Genomic DNA, 14,788 nt, shown 5'->3' with positions numbered 1-14,788 from the left:
TCTTTTGCTGCATTACTCTGAAGAAAAACACAAACCAAGCACTAACTTGACAAGAGCAGGGCTTAAAGCCCATGTTTGACCAGGTCAGCATTTACACTGGAGTACTCCCCAGAGTGCTTACCCATCCCCAGCAGCACTGGGCTCCCCACCAACATGGAAACAACCTGCCCCCACTGTGTGCAAATCACCCCTCCAGCACATACAAATTAAGAACCTCCAGGTTATTCTGCCTAAAATAACAGACAATACATTCACTCCAAAAATACAATAATGGGAAATACCAATAAAACCCAAGTGAAGATAGACATCATTAGAGATCACGTGCTAAACTATTGCTTCAAACACCTGAAACTAAGAGGGCAAAGCACAATTACAGTCAATAAGCAAATAAAATAAATAGGTAGTGAAATTACGCAGCTTATTAAAACTACTTGAATATACGTGCAAGTCTAGCACAGGCCTCCACTTCTCTCAATCTGTCTCAAAAAATCCTAACCTATTGCAGTACAAAATATAACAGCAGCCAAAACTTTGTGATCTGGGTTATTTTGCTCTTAACTCAAAGTGCATTAATGAAACCAAAACATCTATGGCAAATTCAGGTGTTTTGACACATCACTCAAGCTACAAGGCAGGGCTAGGAACATGGTAAGATCACCGAGTTAAATTACCTTAAGTTCTAAGTACACTAGTTAATCAAACTAAATGTATGTTAGTATTTCGGGCTCCTTTGGTGGCCAGAAGCTGAAACTTAGAGTGCAGATTTGGCAACAAGGGAAAAAGAATGGAAAAGGCATTTCTTTCAAACATTTTGTAGCTTGGAATGGGTCAATTACAAACCACAAAAAATTACAGCAGATGATTTTTATGAGTTTATCCTATATATTAAGTGATGACAAGCACACACAGAATGATAAATCAATTATTTATGTGCAAAGCAATTTGTTGATTGGTGAAAAAGGACAATTCTTTTAGCATCTCATGTTGCGCAGACTAACCAAACAAAATCCGTGAGGCAGTAACGACTGACCAAAGAAGAAAATGTGATGTCCCATGCTTTTATAATTTCTGCAGACTTTAGTTTTGCACTCTGAATTATACACTGGACTGCTGCAATTTATCTTATGAGGCATTCATACCTGATAGCAGAACGAGCCTATGTATGGAGGCATAGATGGGTAGATGCATGCGAGCCCTCTGGACTAACTCCTACACAACTGCCTTTAACTTCAGGAGACGGTTACTGTGTGGTCCCTTGCACATCTTTCTTTGCTGCCTGAGCACCAGCCTTCACACAGCCGAGCAATGCAACTTTTTTTTTTTTTTAAATTTTTTTTTGGAGTGGGGAGGAAGGGGCATGGTGGATTTCCTAGGTCGTTTCTGAGGTTGGTGGTGTTCTTGCATCAGACATGCAGCAAGGGAGCCAGTCCCAGGCCTGCAGGGTGTCACATAAATCCCAGAGGAACAAAGACTTCACTTCCTTAGACGAATTCTTTAGAATTCTTTAGAGAGTACAAATTAAATTTAGCCCAGAAGGCGACCAAAATATGTCCTGTCCAGCAAGCTAATAAGGGTGCTCCAATCTTGGAGAAGCAAAAAAATCACAGACGGAATTACAGAAAAACCGGGTTAATCTCTCAATATGCAAAAGTTGATTCCCTGCTGAACTGGTGATCTCTGATCTTAATCACTCCAGCTCTGTCTGAGGATATTCTAAGGGAATTGCAGCAGCCAAACTAACACATTTAAGAAGAAGAAAAAAGTTAGTCTAATTACTTCCTACAGAATAGACTTATGTTACAGAATTAATAAACTATTTATCAAAGTCAGTTTTCTTCAAGCATCAACAAATTAAAGAGTTAAAAACCCCACACCAATAAAGCCAAAAAAACCACTCTGAGGTACTTGTGTCAGGTCTCATCCATATCTAATCAGAGAGGTTTAAATGAGCTTTCTTTTCACAAACAAATAGATGATGTCACTAATTTTCTCCTGAACCTTGAGGTTGTTGAAGAAGAGGATCTGACCTAATACCAGTTAATTCCTGTTGTATGCAGAATTGTAATCTCTCCTGCAAACCAGATCTGACCTGGATTCAAGTCAAGAATTTTAAGAGTGAACAAAATAGGGAAAAAAAAAAAGAATTACAAAAGGAGATGCACATGCTATACCTATGTGTAACACACACACAGAGATATTTGTATCAATACAAAAGCATAACTGATATCAGATGCATACACTACACCCTAATACTGACTCAAGACACGCGTAATTAATTAAAAACTACACTGTGTTCATGTATATACCTACCACATGTACTTTCTTTAGTAAAAAAGCATTTAGCAGGACAGCTGTTAACATCCTTAAGCTCTAGATTTCCTGGTTTTTAACATTAGAACTGTAGAGTCACATATGTCCTCTTTTCTTGAATATTTTGAGGTCTAAAGAGGCTAGCAATCACACATTTTAATTTGAGCTGTCACACTGTATAGCTGAAAGCTTACATATCCGCAGAGATTCACTTTAAAGATTAAACATAAATAAACTCATTAATACTAGAAGTGTGTGCGTACACACACAGAGGATTGTAGGCTTGTAAACAGCACAGGCATAACTGCCTGGAGGAAGTACTTGGCAAAAACAAAGCCAAGAAGATCACCCCACAGATTTTCATTTATTTGTCTCCTCATCGCCTTATAAAACAAAAGAATGCAGACTTTATGTTGGAGGCTTGTCCTCAGCAACATCACACCCCTTGGAAAGTTTTCCAGTCATAGTCATATTAAGTACAACTCCAGCAGGCTTTTCCTTTTACAGTTGAAGCGACGCATAATTTTTCCACTAAAACTAGTCAACAGATTGCACTCAGGTTTCTAAAAGTTGCTAACTGCTCCAGGTGTAGCTCTAAGAAGTTCAAAGATTTCTTTTGGCTGAAAGTCTTGGACCTATGTAGAGAGATGTAGAAATGAAGCCAGCCCACAAATCTAGGGCAGCTCTGCACTGCTCTTACCTTTCCCAAACCCATGCAGGCCCATTGCTGTGCACTTCTCCAGCATGGCCAAAAACCCAGGTATGCCCAAGCTCCCGGACTCACTGCTCCATGCCACCACCCTTCCAGGCCCCAGATCACCCCCAAGGGGAAGCGAACTGCTGAGCTCCTGGTGGGGGGGGGGAAAAAAACTACAGCAGTCCTTAATTCGCACCTGCCTGAAACATTTATTTTGAGGTGCTGAAGACATGGGTGTCCCACAAACACCCTAGTGCGTTGTGAACCTGTCGCAGCCTAATTTCCAAGTTGTGTGCCAAGAGGGACAGCCATGCAAATGCTAAGCAAGAGCATGAAAGGAGTTTAAAAAGGTTCTCACAACAAACTGGAAAGACACAATCACCATCTTACCCAATGCATGCTATGGCACCCTTAGCCACTATGCTCTCAGCTCAATAAAAATGTACAAAAACTCAAATAGTGGCAAAACTGAGTCCCATGACAAATAAAGAGGGCACCAGCACAAATCAAGGAAGGTATCTACCCCAGCAACACACCAGTAAGTACATGAGCCTTTGGGAGCACTTCAAAAGGACCAGCACTCTCCAGCCCACCCCAAGAAAGAATTTTAAAGGACAAACCACCATCAGTCACAGCGCAAAAATGAAACTTACCAATACAAGTAATAGGCTAAAGCCAGGGCGATGAATGTAGCGCAGATTCCAGCTAGCAAGCATACACCCGACTGGCTTACCAACATCTTCCCGATTTGTTATTGATTAATAAAACCAAAAAAAGGAGTAGGAGAAACGGAACGGCAAAAATGGACGATGCGAGTCTTGGCTAGGAATGCAAATCGGTCTTGACATGGAGCGGGGATTATGATGACAAAAGCACATCAAGGTAAATCTGGAAGTGCTGCAGCTCCTAAAACTGCCTGCTCAGCAGCAGGAGAAAAAAAAAAAAAAGAGCTGGGTGTCCTCTCTGTTACATGGCTTTGTAAAACATCAAACTAAAAAAGCCCCTCTTACCTCAAGAATGAAGGTATGATTGGGGCATAAGTGGACTAATATTTAAAATAGGTAATACTTCTCAAGAAATATTACCATCAGGTGGTGTTGCTGACAAACCAAGCTTTTGCTCTAATCCAATAATCTTCTTACAGCAAATTACCAGGCTACAATCAACTGGATTCGCTTGCATGGTGAGGTACGTATGTTCAGCACTGCCTCTTGACACTTTTTTGTTTTAAAGAACTGACAAACGATTTTAACAAAATCTAGATTTTAACACAAAAGGAATCTCCCACCCCACCAAAGCCTGTCTCTTCTCCACACAGAGTGAACACAAGGCTTGAGAGAACATCATGGCAGAGAAAGGGTTTGGTCTGCATCCAGAGCGCAGTCCTTGCAGGGCAGAAGGACTGCTCGCCTTCATGGCGTGATGAAGGGTCACCTTTGAACAGCGCAGACTAAAGGAAGGGACTCTGCAGCTGGGGAGCAGGCTCCCAGGTGCTTTGCTTGGAGGGGGACTTTCCCAAGTCCACTGCCCTCATCTTTTCTCTGCGGGTCTCGGAGGAGAGCTCTACCCAACTAATGATGACTGTATTTTCTCTCTCTTCCTCCTGCTCCAAATTCAGGGCTTTCGGGAGGCCTGAGTCACAGCAGGCACACCCCACCAGCTTGGTTAACAAAAAGGAGATAGCAGAGCCTAGAGAGGAAAGAAACAAGGCAGCAGCTGTTACACCCTACCCAGGCAGCAGGAACACAGTGCCACCAGTGTGATTAAGGCTCAGGGGCCCATCCGGCTGTTCTGCACTATAATCTGTGCTATAGTCCAGATAAAGAGAGACTTGAGGCAGGCCACGTCTGCACAGGGACACAACAGTCGGACCGAAGAGTGTGATTCCCATTCACCTACCACTACGGCAACACAGCCCTTTGTGCAGATAAGAGTTTTCACTGGCGTGGCGAGAGTTAGGCCTCTAAAAGAAACAAGAAGAAATAAAATCCAAACACAATCTAGCTTAAACACCAAAGAAAAATTAAAGTGGTAGTCAGACCCCCAACACTCCCATTTTCTGACCAAACATTAGCAGCAGCACTACAGAAAGCTACGGCATGCTGTTAGCTCCTCTTAAACCCTTGGCTGCCCTGTAAGTGGAGTCACAGAGATTTTAGGAGATTTGAATAAAGTGGAAAGAGACAGTACAAAACCACTTAAGATACAATAAAGTTTTTACAATCAAGGAAACAGACAATAGTTGGAACTATTTGGCGAAAAAGGAAAAAAAGAGGCTGTGAATTTAAAAATCACAGCCAAATAGGAGATTTTATCTGGTATGAAGTTCAGCAGAGCTGGGTGGAAAAAGAATGTAAGAAGCTGCCTCAGAGTTTAAAAGCACACAGAAAATAAATCTAACATACTCCAGAAAGCATTGTTGAGTAGGGTCCAGTGGAAACGAAGTTCTCAACCAGGACAGAAGCATCACAGCATTCATGAATTAAAGAAAAATTATGGGTGCTCTCTATGCACCAAGTCAATAGGTCCTCCTGCCCTCTTATATCCTGTGCAAAGTCCAAGTCTATTGTAAAATTTTCCAACCTCACCTATAGCTCAACCACATTTCTCAAGTAACTACACAGATAAAAGACTTACTACTATCTACATCTTTGTCAGTGAAGGAGATAGCCTGCAACTAAATTCCTTTAATTAGTTTCTGTGGGGTCCAAAGGAATTTTTACTGATTGTGTTCTTCAATCTCATTTTGAGACTGCTCACACTATTTCTGTTCTCAATTACAGAAATAAAATTACATTAAATTATACTAAAATAAATCCACAAACCCGAGAGACAAACACACACGCAGTTCAAAGATGACAGGAGGGTCCCAGACATGCAGAGTCTGTAAACTGGCACTTGAAATGTTTTCATAGGAGAAGCTCAATCACCAGTTTCCAGGACTGCTAATCACACTCTTCCAGTGCACACTATTCATTACAGAAAACACGTATAATGGAGTATGACTGGGCACAGGACAGTGTCAGGATTTTGTAAATAAAAAACAAAACCAAAGTAGCAATTATCAAGAGGCCTCATTTTTTTTTAATAAAAAAAAAAAGGATATTGCAATAATTGCCTATATTCGGAGCAAGGCTTACTTGGTATTTCTGTTATAAAAGCAATTCTAAAATTATAGTGCTGGTATTCAAACAGTGATTCTATAATACCAGCCCTTACATAACAAATAGAAAAGGAGTTATCTAACAGAAGCCCTATTAGTACAAAATTATTTGAGTAATAGGACTCTTGTATTGTATAAAGTAAATCAATGTTATGTAATTATATAATGTTGCCGATCTTAGTCTCTGATGATTAAGAAAAATCTCAGTAGCGTCTCCTCTTCTCTAAGACTACACAGAATGCTCCTCTTCACTCCAAGTGCTTGAATTTTCAAGGCAAGTGGGAATTCATCCTTCGTATTCAGATAAAAATAAACTACAAAAGAAATTTCAGGAGCGTAAGTGCACTATGCACCAATCTGTGAAACCTAGGGACCCATCTCCTTCTAGATTATGCCAATCTGGAAAATGCTTTGTGGCACAGTTTCCTTACTTGTTAAAACAGGGATGCAAAATAAAGGACAAACAAAAAAGTCTCATCTGAGATCAGTGTTCTAAGAAGAATGATAAACTTCGCTTTCTGGATGGAAAATTATGCAAAAAAAAAAAAATCAACCCTCAAACATAAAGAACAGAGAGAGCCAACCAGGAGGTACGTGTCAACATGCAAATGTACTGTGGCTGAACACGGGGAAGTTCTGGCTGCTGCTAAATGAAATCTATGCAAACACTGCATGCGTTCCTACAAGTCCGTACCCAAGTTCAAAGCATTTCTTTGAAGTACTGCATACTAACTGGGAAGAAATTGAAAGCCTGTCTTTCAAGAAGTGCTGAGTTGCTTTAAATTTTAGGTATAAAACACTACGTTCAGCAAAAGGGAAGCAATACGATTTATTCTATGATTGCATCCACAGTAACACACAATGACCAGTGCAAGTGAAGTGGCAGGAGCAGGCAGGCTCTTGGGGGTGTCCGGCAGCAAATCCACCACCTCCCTCCTATCCCCTCCCGAGAGCAGGCTAGGAGACAAATGCAAGACTCAGCACACTGGCTTCGCTCGCTTACACCTCATGCTTCTGCTCCAGCATTTGCTACCACAATCTGTACTGCCAGGATGGAAAAAGCTTAAATAAATACAATTATCTATTATGATTATTAAATAAGTAAATGAGTAGCACAGTAAGGCAAAGGCCCCAGATGACACCAGAGCTATCCATGTGCTGTAAGAATCACAGCTGCAAAACCAAGGAGAGACAGCAGGAAAGTTTTCCCCTGCAAGTGCTCTGCTAGATCCAGAAATTCCCCAGAAGAGTATTTGCATTATTTCACCCTGCAAATCCACCACCAAACTGTTAACTGTTCACAGCTTACCAACAATTGAGAAAGGCTGCTCTAAAAAATAGCTGAAAAGCAGAATACATACACCACTCAATTGTAACTTTACAGTCCCCAGTCTTCTTGACAGATTTGTGACAAAAGACAACCATCCTCCTGTCACCAGACTGACATTTGTCACACAGACAAGGATACCTCCTCTAGACATTTCTTTACAGGATGTCTACACTTCCACCAACAAATCTTCCTGGGTTCAACCTGGGAGGGAGGTGTGGGCCACGTGGAGGAGGAGGGAAGACAAAAGACGCCATTCTGAAGTATCTGGGTTTAGATGATCTCCATCACAGGGGAGACAGGGAGAGAAGTAAAAATACTAAAACCACAAGTGGTAGATGTTCTGCTGGGTGACTGTCACCCAGGCAGCTTAAGATAAAACTCCATCGTTTTGCAGTCAGGAAGGAGTTATAGGTGAAAAAACATGGCTTGGAAATCCAACAGGTACACAACCCAAACAGTTCCTCAGTCGGTTCACGCGAGCTGACTTGGCAGCCTGAATTGCACCAGGGAGTTTGATCCTGGGGAGGAGGAGGAGGATATTCAGTGCAATGCTGCTTCATACAGTCTGCTATTCACAACCGAAAGGGTAAGAAAGCAAGAAAAGTAGAGCTATACAGCAGGGCAGGGGCCCACATCATCCCCCTTCTTCCTTGTACAGGATCCAATTTCTAGTCTCTTTCCTGTCACCTCAGCTGCCATCAGCAGTGTGTTCTTATCTGAACACAATGGCTATACTTCTTTCGGATTATTTCACTGACAAATATTTCACAAGGCTGTTATCATTCTGAATTCATCATTATCTTTGTGGTCAGATCTCATTTTGCATATATACAAAAGCAGGCATCTTTCTAAAAAGATAGAGCAGACTATCAAACAGACTGATAGCAAAATCAAATATGCCGGACAAAGTTTTTTGTTCTGTGTTTTCAGACAAGATCATACCAACACCTTCTGGACTGAATACCAATACCGGCAGCAGCCACACACAATCTTTTCAGTGTAAATGGAACACAACCCCTCTCCCCCTCCTCTGAAAAACAAGAAAAAAAACTCAAAATCACCATAAAAATAAAAACCCCTTCCTTCCTACACAAATTTGAAGACTACATTTTGAACACAGAGCTGAACTGCATGCGCATGAATGTGCACATGGTGAAAACTTTATAAATTACAACCAGAACACTTCACAAATTTAGGATCCCACCCATTCAAAAAAATTAACTTAGAAGTGGGAAGTCTGTACATTGTCAAAGTTCACGCTGTTGTTGGCCATTCAGCTGGGAAACTGAACAGAAGCCACTCTGCAAACAGCCCGTCTATTTTAAAATCCATGTGAGAGAAAAACCTGAAAATAAACATCTACAGCTCTCCCCATTTCTTAAGATCTTTCATCTCCTGGTAGCTTGGCGTTCTATTGCTAAACAGGCCTCTTGTAGCATATACAGTTAATTCAAACTACTACAAATTCTGCAGAGCAGGGGACCCTTCTATGGGAACACAAACAGCCTTTGAAAGACGCTGCCAACAAAGATCAGAAATCCAGGACCGGTTAGCATTGTCGCGATTCAGTTTCACTTGTTCAGCTTCTTGTGAACAGCAGCCTTTTAATGCAATGTTTGAGAGGAGGTGACCTAAATATCCTTTTACTGATGGATGCAGGGATCCTTGAAATGACTAGCCCACTAGAAATGCAGGCCTGCCTTGCACCAGCAAAATTCAGACAGATACTTTGCGTGAGGGCTGCTCCACAACTGACAGCAAAAGCACAGGAGTTTTCACAGATGCTCTCTGTTCTTTTTATCATTGTCTCATGTAAACTAGCTCTGACTGGACCTAGGCAAAAAGACATTAAAATAATTCTGACTCTGTGAGTACTTTCTCAGTCCTACAGGTGCCATGGTACTGATATTAATCTGACCATGGTAGTGACCTCAGTGACCTAACCTGAGCCAGGCAGGCAGCTGCCTGTGTGGAAATTTTTACATCTCTGTACATTCTACTGCATCGCTTCCACTCCTGTCGGAGACGCACAACATCACTGGAGCAGAGGTTGTTTTCTGTTACCTGGCACAGTTATGAAGCACTGAAAGAAATGTGAAATGTGAAATTATAGTATAAAAGTGGGCACCCATTTCTTTTGGAGCTCGCAGCTTTGGACTGCCAAGTCAAAAATTGCTCCCCGTCATTTGCAAAATTAGAAGCTCATTAGTAAACAGGTATTTACTGTAGCAAAGCCTCATATTCAAAATAGCCTGTGTGCCATACTCAAACTCTGGATGTCACAACTGCTAGCTTGGTACTGCTCTTCAAAAGCTCCTCAGTCAGGCAGAGTAATGGTTTGAGAAGCAGCATTTATGCTTTTATGATTCATTTTTATCTGCCAAAATAACCCTTAGCTCATCTGCAATTATATGCCAAAAAAATCAGATATTCAAGGATATTGAAGACTGCCTGCAGTTCAATGCAACGTGTTAATATAGAACACATTTACAGACAATGAGTCTAGCAAGCCAGGCTAGCTTCATTTAAAATAAACAAGCAAGCAGACTGGTCTAATTACCAGAACTAAGCTAAGAGAATCAATATTTCTCCAATCAAGACATATAACAAGAACCTTCATGCTATTTACTCAGTGTATAATTGCGTCTTGAGTCTGCAGTCTGTGCTGTTCACTTTCAAGCCCACTAAACATGAATTACTTCTTTTGATTTATTCTATTTAAATTCCTTTTACCTTTAGTATAATAAGCCACATTTCAGAAATACCTGTAATAATTGAAACTTCACTGCATTAATAAGAAATATTTTTCTGTAACTAAATTCATTATGTCCAAGCGACTGGGAGTTTATCCCATGCCTGGTTTGACTGACTGTTCAGAAGTCCCAACTCCCAGGCACTGCTAAAGGCTCACTCTTAACTCATGCTTAAGATCAGCATGTCCTGAGGTTTGCTTGTATAACAGCTTTTACAGTTATTACTCATCCCAGGTCTGTACCAACATGATATATGTTAAGCCAAACGGTTGGGTTTTTGGTTTTGTTTTCGGTTTTAATTTTTCTTTAGAATTTTTTAGCAAATAGATATTTTCAGTAGACATTAGGGAACAGTTAACCTAATAAAGCCAAGAAATAGGTAGTGCTACGCACAGAGGGACAAACTGCCTTAACACAGCAGCACCTGTAACTGGGCTGTAAGTTTATGTTACCAAACATCCCAGCACTACACTGGCCCACAGGCATAAACACTGAAGATGTTTTCCTTCTGGGGCACACATGGCAATAACAAGTGGCATTGCTATACCTTCAGTACAGAAAAAAGAACCACATGATGCTTAAGTCTTTTGCTCCCATCTTGCAATAAAAGATCCAAAGTACCCAGATGAGTACAAGGCAAAAGCTCACAAGGCTGGGGCAAGGAGTATCTGCCCTGAGAGCCATCCAGAAAGGACCCGCAGCCAGGCCCTGCGGTGCGAGTGAGCAGCCCACACTCCGACATGTACACCCCCTTCTCTGCCACAGTACAACACCAGCAGTTGCCACAACAGTCCAGCAACCACATCACCAGCTCACACTGCACTGAGCTTCCTTCTCTCTGTTTGCTTCCTTACATCACAGCAGGATTGAGGCTTGCTCTGTTTTTAGAGGAGTGTCCTTTGGTTGCCAACTGTTTTCAGTCACAGATGTAATCAGCTGTGTGATCTCCAACTCCTCCGTCTCAGGCCAAGCCACTCTTGTGCATCAGGCTACTTGTCCCATTAAACTTCAAGACCACAACCAAGGCGGAAAGGGAGGCTCCCTGAAGAGGGAGACACAGGCGCAGAGATTGGGCAAATGAACCCTTGATACAAAACTGGCCTTGCTGTTAAGACATAGTAATATCATCCTGAATCACACACTGCGACAGCATTCATATTCCCATCTGTACTTTCTGCTGCTTTGGAAAATACTGTCTAAGGACCCGAATGTGTGGCCTTCACAACTTAAAAAAAGACACGTGAAAACAACTGCTCCCATGGCAACATTGACATTTTCAAAACAATTATAAAAGAGTGAGAATAAATGCCATTACAGCTTGTTAGAAAGCACTTGTAGTTCAGGCTATTTTTTCTTCTCTAAACAAACATCCCCAAGAGATCCAGTTTACAGGTCCTTGGTCCATGATTTCCACCACCTGATGCCCCCAGCTAGAAGTGGTCCCTGTGCCAGCCCAGAGCAGTGACCAACCTGGCAGTGTGGAATAGCGCTGGGTCCCAGGCACAAGCATAGCCAGCACTGTCCGACAAGGCTGCTCTTTCCCTAATCTTTCTGGGGAGCAAAGCTTAGTGGGGTGCAGTCCAAACACTTTCAAAGATTGAGAGGACTGAGTGCTTCACAAAACACAGTTGTCATGCTCACTTCTTCCAAATAAGTGTCACAACAAGGAGAGCTGATCTTCTGGTGCCCACCTCTTATACACAGGCTCAGTAGTTAGAGGAGACATACTGAAGTGAAGGGCATGGAAACAATATTTGCTCTGTTCTGAAAAGAGTTCAGAGCAACACTTTCCACCTTGCGAAAGAGGGCTCCATGCTGTAACGCACCTAATATACCCAGACCTTCTCAAGTGTTTCTAGACTACCAAGGAAGACTAGTCCTTTCTCATTTTCATGGTGTCCTAACTCAGTGTGTTATCTATTAAAAACAGATATGAGAGCGCATGTTGTGCAGAATTGACTCTTAGCTTAAAAACCACACTGCACCAGTCTAATGGCAGGGATCGTATCTCTGGTGGCAGCTTCTCAGAACATCAGTCTGCCAGTGAAGAGGCCTCTGTCTTGTGGGCTTTGAAATAGCCCATTACTACACCCTCCACATCGGTAAATTAAATACGAAAGCAGAGAATGTAACTGGTTTTCTGATGTACTTTACATTTCTCCTTGCTTGAACTATAGAAAACTCTTGAAATTTTAACTGCCATGACTGCTTTTGTGAGCTGCTTTTTGGTCTAGCCTGCTGGATCTTTGTTCACAAGTGCTTTGCAAAGATTTTTTTTTCCTCTTTGTGGCCCCCAAATAAGTTTTTATGAAAACTGAATCTTCCAACAGTTGTTACCAACTGTAACACTGGCAAGTCTGAGAATGAGAGATCCCCTCATGAAGACACACAATAAGGACAATAGCAGCAGATGATACCTATAGGGCCTCTGCCTATGCATAAACCCCAAGAGGAGGGGATGGCTGCTATGGCAAATGCTATCATAATTTGGCCTCCCCGTAATTCAGTCCCTCACCTCCTTGACTGTGTGCCTGTTGGTACCAGTTGTGCTTTGGTTCAGGAAATGGAGATTTGTTCCACAGAAGCAGCATCCACTGGGACACTGAAAAGCTCTTGGTACGACTTCTCTAATCCATACTAATATCTATCGACCTGCTCAGGATTTATCTGAACCATCAAGAAGGTGAAGGCTGAAGGAATTATTCATGGGATTATTCAACCCATGCAGCTTCCAGCATGGCCATCCACTTCATTCAGGACATTTCATTTCCAGATTATTCCTCCTTGCAGGTTCTAGCAACCTGAGATAAGACACCCAGGCATGCACTACACAAGGGGCACAAGCACCAGGCTTGGCAGCCTGCAGGGCTGGGTACGAGCAGCCCAAGTTCTCTCTTCTCCAAACATAAGCAAAGCTTGAAAATTCAAGAGCTGTGCACAATTTGTAAAGTTCTGTCCCTCAAGCATATTTTAGCTTCTCAGTAACACTAACATTGATGGTCTTTTCAGGCCTTACACACAAAGAAGAAAAGCAAAAAATTGCAGCCATGTAAGCTGAAAAATATGCTACAAAACAGAAAACGCTTAAAAAGAGGCTTTCGTGTACTTCTGGGACATTGCTCTTACACCGATGGCAATGAGCCCGGTCAAAAGCAGTTTGCAGAACCGGTTTTGAAAGCACTTGGTCACCATGACACTATAAAAAGGTTACTTTCATGAATCAACCCACTGGGTCTGCCTCCACCCACCAAAGCTGCAGATGGTCCGCATTAACCAGATTCAGCTGCAATAACTAATTTTTGGGGATTAAATTTTGATACAAAAATATTTGGGGCTTGCAGAAAGTGGTTAATTTGCCCACCTAATATGATCTGGGATAAATGCTTTAACTTCCTCTACAGCAGGAAAAGGCACATCATCAGGAGGGATGTAACCTTGCCTGGGGTCAGCATATGTGCCCTGAACACAGACTGTGGCTGATCCACTATGCGCTGTCCTGTGAATCAGTGCTTTGAGAAATATCTCACAGAAATGAAAGTTTCTTGGGAAACTACTTGTCCTATAATAGACCTTGAAAGGTTATAGAATACTAAAGCAACACTCTGGGTCTTTGCAAAATCACCAAGATTAAATTACTTTCCTATAAAAAAGCTACTAATAGCCCATGAAGGGGCAGGGTATCAGAGATCATCATTAAAATGTCAACATCTGACACTAGCCACTCCAGGGTTTTAAGATCCTGTCCTGGAAAAACCCTCTCCCTACTGCTGTGTCAGTGGGGTCTCATCAGCTTTCCACTTTTGCTGTCACCGTTTGCAGAAAAGACTGCAGAAAAGGTCAAAAAGAAGGAAGTTGGCTGCTATAACTTAACATTTCTGTATCTGGTTACTGGACAAAATTTAAGGATGTTTGGATTAAAGGAAGCCTAAAATGGCCCCAGAGTCAACATTCAAGAGATTTCTAAGGACTCTGTGAAGGAGGTCCTCAAAGCACTGTAAGGCCACAGTTCCCCTTCTGCATTTAAGGAGGGAGGTGATAGTTAAGTATTTCTAGAATCCTCTAGAGGTTTATTTGTGGTTAAGTCTTTGCTGCAATGATTACCAACAGATACAGCATACAGGAGAGAGCAGGAGCAAACACTACAGGCAAGCAACAAGCTGAAGCACTGGTTTCATCCCTAAATTAAAATTCTCAGAGTGGGAGACTTTTGACGTGTCTCCCAGCAATTCATACAGCTCTATGAAAAGAACAGGATTTGCACCCCCATTTTTTTCCAAAAGCATCTTATTGCTAAAGACAAAACGCAAATACAGAAATGTGGGGGAAGATTTCTTTCTTACCACCACCACTGGGGACCACTTCTGGCACCTGGCAACACTCAGAGCAACAGGAGAATCCCCATCTCCTCCCTCCAGGGAAGTACCACTGTTTATGTTTCAACAGATTTGCTTTCTCATTTGCCTATAAGCAAAAAAGACATTCTTCAATGAATGAAGGTAAAAATATTTTGTTTAGAAGCAAAATACAATGCAAAC

General features: G+C 41.9%; 1 protein-coding gene across 4 annotated transcripts in view; it reads right to left on the bottom strand.

Annotated features, from left to right (window-relative positions):
• Nucleotides 1–14,788, bottom strand: part of AGPAT3 (1-acylglycerol-3-phosphate O-acyltransferase 3) — a 94,273-nt gene that overhangs the window by 37,279 nt on the left and 42,206 nt on the right. For 2 of the 4 annotated variants that reach the window (XM_074858451.1, XM_074858452.1), the window contains one exon: nucleotides 14,594–14,714. The exons of 1 other annotated variant lie outside the window; for it this stretch is intronic. The gene's annotated coding sequence lies outside the window, so the exon portion shown is untranslated. Of the gene's footprint in view, nucleotides 1–3,660; nucleotides 4,038–14,593; nucleotides 14,715–14,788 lie in introns of those variants that run through there. One more of the 4 variants, XM_074858450.1, reaches the window with a different exon arrangement.

This window comes from Strix uralensis, chromosome 2 (assembly GCF_047716275.1).
Source record: "Strix uralensis isolate ZFMK-TIS-50842 chromosome 2, bStrUra1, whole genome shotgun sequence".
Classification (NCBI taxonomy): domain Eukaryota; kingdom Metazoa; phylum Chordata; class Aves; order Strigiformes; family Strigidae; genus Strix; species Strix uralensis.
This window is presented reverse-complemented; position numbering and strand designations above follow the sequence as displayed.